Genomic DNA, 5,923 nt, shown 5'->3' on the forward strand with positions numbered 1-5,923 from the left:
CAAGCAAGGGGAGGGGACAGGCCTGTCAGGTCAGCGTCTGGTCACATGGAGAGAATATCTGTCTCATGTGGATTCACTCACAATAACAAAAGCAGAGGCCACATTATCACAGTCCCCCATTCACAGAGGAAGGGATCGAGGCACCAAGGACCTGCTTCGTGTGGTTTGGCTCCTAAGGGTTAGAAGTGGCCTTTCCTGCTCCTTTGGGACGCTGCCACTCCTCCCTTGCAGCTTTCATGGCTCTGCCCCAAGGCCCTGCCCACTGACCTGTGAGTTCCACCAGGACAGGGGCACCTTATCTCCAGTGCCAGCCCTTAAAGACACTGGGAAACCGTGGTTTCATTTTGCTGAATAAAGTAGGCCATAGGGCAGGGGCGGGGCTCTGCTCTCACTGAGCATGTGCTAGGCTCTGAGTGGATTTGATTCCCCAGCTCTGCAAAAGTGTGTGTGAGTGTGTGTGTGTGCACATGCCGCACACGAGTGCATATGTGTAGGGGAGTATTGGACTGGAGAAAAGGCTCAGTGGGTAAGAACCATGAGAACCTGAGTTTAGATTCTAGGGAGGTTGGAGGCACGAGGATCGCTGGGACTTGCTAGCTGCCAGCCTAGCTCCAGGTTCAGCGAGAGACCCTGTCTCATGGGAGTCATGGAAAGAGAGAGCAGGGCACCCAACGTTTCCCTTTGTACACATGTAAACACTCAGGTGTGTGTACTTGCATGTAAACCACACACATTACACACACACACACACACACACATTCTACATACATATACACATAGCTTCTACCTGAATTCTTCCTCAATGCCAGATCCAGTGTTCCGGTGTGAGTAAGAAATACTCCCTCATGCAGTTTTATCTAGCGGTAGAGATCAACTGCTAACAAAGGAATAAAGGCTCATTAAATTACACTCGAATTCAGCGCAGGTAGGAAGGCAGTAAAGATGCAATCACCGTGAACAGCTAACATTCCCTTTGGGGAGAACGCAGAGCTGACATGGGGCTGAGACAGAGGATGCAGAGAAACTACATTGGTAAGAGGCTGGGGAGTCTGACCAGTGGGAACAGGAAGTGTGAAGGCCCTGAGGTGGAAGGAAGCTGGGATTATGTAAGAGGTAGAAAGACACAGGCCAGTGTAGCTGAAGCCTGGTGAGTTGGGGGTTTGAAGGGTGGAGGTGGGGTCGGGGTGGGGGTGGGGGTGCAGACAGAGAGCGGTGGGGGGAAGAACTAAGGGGAGAGAAGCAGCTGGGGTCAATGTCAGTAAGTAGGAGGGATCTACACTCCAGGTCTGAGATCTTCCAGAAGCCCGGTTGCTGATGGGGGTGCTGCTGTGTGACCTACAAGGCTCTGTACACTTTGGTTCTTGTAACACTGAATTTCAACTGGACTGGGTCAAAGGATGCCCTGCCAGCTAGTGTTCCCTGGGCGCACTACTGGGCACACCTGTGAGATCAATATTTGGATAGGTATCCTGAGTAAAAGATAGACTCCCGGTGTTAGCATTTCCTCCTGGCTCTGCCCAACAGTTACCTAGCAACAGATGCCAGCCAGGTAAAAGTGGGGCTGTTTAGCCTCTCTCTCTCTCTCTCTCTCTCTCTCTCTCTCTCTCTCTCTCTCTCTCTGTGTGTGTGTGTGTGTGTGTGTCTGAGGTAGGGCTTTTCTGTGTAGCCTTGGCTGTCCTGGAACTACCTCTATAGACCTATAGACCAGGCTGGCCTTGAACTCAGAGATCCACCTGCTTCTGCCTTCTGAATGCTGGGATTAAGGGCATGTGCTACCACTGCCTGGCTGCACCCACTTCGTGCCACTTGCTTTTGTCACCTCATTTGTTGTTCTCTGAGAGACTGGCTTATACTGGCTGGGCCCCAAGTGTTCCTGGGAACTTGCTGTCCCAGGAGATGTTTCTTCCTTCAGCTGTCCTTTGCTCTAGGGCTTTCCCTCTGGGGATGGAAGGGGGATGGGGAGTCAGATAATCTTCCAGGAGAGGCTGTGCCAGCATTGCTCAGGCAACCACAAGATGAGCCAATCTCTGAATAGAGAACTCAAGCTGGCTTTTCTATCCTGGTTGTTAAACACGAGGGGGCGGGGACTTGGCCCCTTACGCTGGTCACACTCCCATACCTATACCTTAGAAGTGTTTTGTTCCTGAATTGGTCACAAGCCCCTATGAAGAGTATCTGGGACAGTGACTGTGAGCCGGTGTCACGTCTAGTTATCATTTCCCAGGAGGGATGCTTCAACTTAAGTTTTATATTTTTTACGACTCATATTTGATATCAGCAATTATCTTGGAGGATCAAAACAAAGGAAGGCTGAATAACCAGCCCCCGCCCGCACCCCAAGCTAAGCATCATGTGTTCTTCACCTGAGCTACACACGTCAGTTAGGGCCCATGGCCTGCTTCCCACAGGAAGCTGTAAGCATACGCTGTTTCTCAATGCCTGGAAGGGGCTTCAAAGAGTATTTCACACCGTACAGTTGTGTTACAGTGGTGAGCCGCAGGACATTCAGAAACCGCTTCTGAATTTCTGCATTCACAGCTCCAGAGCCAGCTTGGCTGAGGAACACAACTGTCAACAACGTAAACGTCACTGTCCCCAGAGCTGGAAACGGCAGGTTACATAATGCATCCATTCCGCTCACGTGTTCTCCCAGACCGGAGCTCCAGTGGCTGACCCTTGTGCCTCCTCTGAGAACTGGAGGCCTGATGTCTGAGATCAAGGGTGGGCAGGGCTGGATTCTGCGAGGGGTTCCTTCCTGGCTGCCTTCTCTCTGCGTCCTTATGTGACCTTCCTTCTGATGTGTGCCCTGCTGGAGTTTCTTCTTTTGCTTTATGACCGCATTTAACTTCAACGACTTCCTTAAACAAGCTCTCCAAACTCATCACTTACCCAGGGGGACACAAGCAAAGAAACACAATGTTGGTATGTGTTTCTTCAAACCTCATGGCTTCACTCATGCCCAGACAGACAGACCATTTGCTCCCCATAGCCAGAGGCGGCTGCCTCTATAATGTAACATGCTACTCAGTCAACCTTTTGAGATGTTTCAAGACAGGCTCTCAAGTAACCAAGGTTCTTCTCACTTGCTGCATAGCGAAGGCTACTGTGAGCTCTATTTAGTTTTTAAATAGTTTAATGTATTTTAATAGCAAACTTACAGGAACAGCTCAGAAGACAGACAACATTAAAAACATGTACTTGCATGAAGGACAACTCAGTTAGAAAAGTACAGTGAGGGGCTGGTGAGATGGCTCAGTGGGTAAGAGCACCCGACTGCTCTTCCGAAGGTCCAGAGTTCAAATCCCAGCAACCACATGGTGGCTCACAACCATCCGTAACAAGATCTGGTGCCCTCTTCTGGAGTGTCTGAAGACAGCTACAGTGTACTTACATATAATAAATAAATAAATCTTAAAAAAAGAAAAGAAAAGAAAAGTACAGTGAGTAGATGGAATCCACTGGATGATAAAAATGCTACAGACACCATTTAGTTGCTGTCAATAAGAAATTTACTGGGCTGGTGAGATGGCTCAGTGGGTAAGAGCACCCGACTGCTCTTCCGAAGGTCTGAAGTTCAAATCCCAGCAACCACATGGTGGCTCACAACCACCCGTAATGAGATCTGATGCCCTCTTCTGGTTTGTCTGAAGTACAGTGTACTTACATATAATAAATAAATAAATAATCCCTTCTTAAAAAAAAAAAAGAAATTTACTTATTTTTTAAAAATCCAAATGCTGGCATTGTCCAGAAATTTTTTTGTGTGTGTCCAGAAAATTTTAACAGGTCTATTTATAATTATTCTAGAGTTGAACTGTTGAAATGTGTTCACTGAAACAGTTTGCTTGCATTAGTGCTTTACATCTTGCATTTATATTAAAAATTCACACACAAATGAACGTGGAGAAATGTCAATACCTGATTCTGTCCCCTATGTTTCCACTCGCAATCACATACTTAGGTACCTTTGATCCCATAGAAAAAATCAGAACTACTGATAACAGGAAGAAGAGGAAAAATTTCTTTTGAGAATGAAATGTTTCCCCTCATAGTGGACTCTTAAGCACGTTCTCCATTACATCTCTTGGTGTAATTGTTACACGTTTGGCATGGATAGCACACCGGTTGGTATCTTCAAAAAGGCTAACCAGATAGGCCTCACTGGCCTCCTGCAAAGCACTAATAGCTGCACTCCGGAAGCGCAGATCTGTTTTGAAGTCCTGAGCAATTTCTCGCACCAGACGTTGAAAGGGGAGCTTGCAGATCAGAAGTTCAGTGCGTCTGACTTCACGGAGTGCCACAGTACCAGGTCTGTAACGATGAGGTTTCCTCTCCCCTCCAGTAGAGGGCGCACTCTAGCGAGCGGCTTTTGTAGCCAGTTGTTTCCTGGGTGCTTTACCACCAGTGGATTTAGGGGCAGTCTGCTTTGTAGGAGCCATGGTATGGGAACCTCTTTACTTACCCCCCACCCCCACCCTGCCCTTTGGCTGGAGCTCGGCCAGTGAGAGGCGGCACTGGGCTGGCATTAGAGGGTGGCGCAGGGAAGGCTGAGAACACCTACTGTGAGCTCTTGATCCTCTTGCCTCAGCATCGTAAGTGCTGGGATTACAAATTTGCACCCTGGTGCCAAGTTAAATTTTTTTAAAGATTTATTTATTTATTATATCTAAGTACACTGTCGCTGTCTTCAGACACACCAGAAGAGGGCATGGGATCCCATTACAGAGGGTTGTGAGCCACCATGTGGTTGCTGGGATTTGAACTGAGAAACTTTGGGAGAGCAGTCAGTGCTCTTAACCTCTGAACCATCTCGCCAGCCCTAATTTGTTTTTTGTTTTGTTTTGTTTTGTTTTTGTTTTTAATTTGCACGATGCTGGGCTTGTCCTCAAGGAGGAAATCAATCATTTTCTGATCCCCTGGCATCCAGCCATGGGTCTGTGGAGTCCTGTCAGTGTCCTTCCCATGCTGGGGAGGGGTCCTCCCTGGTGAAGCCTGTGCTCTTCCACCTTTCCAGCTCAATCGAGTGTGTGTGTGTGTGTGTGTGTGTGTGTCTCCAGCTGCATGTTGTGGAGGTAGGACAGCTTGCAGGAGACAGGTGCAGGTCCTAATCTTCTGTGCTCCACGTGTGCTGAGCCACCTCCCCAGCCTTCCCCCCTCCCCCACTTCCCGCCTGGCTTAAGCCAGGGAGAGCTAAGGTCAGGTCCTCTGTGCCCTTGTTATTTGATCTCAGCACACCTGTGCAGGACTCTGGATCCCATGGAACGTGGCGTCACCAGCCAGCACTGTGGTGTTTATCAATAGTTTCCTGTCTCCAGTCTCAGTCTCCGCTCATTTTCAAAGTGACTTAAGAACTGATAGCTGTTTGTTTTTAGTTGGCAATGCTAGGACTGCATGCGGGGCCTCAGTGTTCTATGCTTAGGCAACTTCACTTTTTTTGTTTGTTTGTTTTTGTTTTTGTTTTTATTTTATTTTTTTTGTTTTTTGACCCAGGGTTTTCTCTGTGTAGCCCTGGCTGTCCTAAAGCATGCTCTGTAGATCAGGCTGGCCTTTTGTTTGAAGGTTGTTTTTTTGTTTTTGTTTTTGTTTTGGGACAGGGTCTGTCTTATGTAGTCTAGGCTGGCTTGAACTCACTATGTACCCGAGTATAGCCTCTGCTACTACCAAGCTTGGTTTATGCTGGGATTTGGACCCAAGGTTTCCTGCACACTTGTGGCACAAGCATATACACAAATGAAACAATGATGGTGGTGGCACATGCCTTTAATCCAGACACTTGGCACTTGGGAGGCAGAGGCAGGTGGATCTCTGAGTTCGAGGTCAGCCTGGGCTACAGAGGGAGTTTCAGGACAGCCAGGGCTGCACAGAGAAACTCTGTCTCACAAATAAACAAACAAATCCAACCCAAACCAAACAAACAAAAAAA

At 48.0% G+C, this 5,923-nt stretch overlaps 1 pseudogene; it reads right to left on the reverse strand.

Annotated features, from left to right (window-relative positions):
- Nucleotides 1-4,046: 4,046 nt before the first annotated feature.
- LOC110293459 lies at nucleotides 4,047-4,439 on the reverse strand (annotated as a pseudogene).
- Between the last annotated feature and the right edge of the window lie 1,484 nt (nucleotides 4,440-5,923).

This window comes from Mus caroli, chromosome 4, assembly GCF_900094665.2.
Source record: "Mus caroli chromosome 4, CAROLI_EIJ_v1.1, whole genome shotgun sequence".
NCBI lineage: Eukaryota > Metazoa > Chordata > Mammalia > Rodentia > Muridae > Mus > Mus caroli.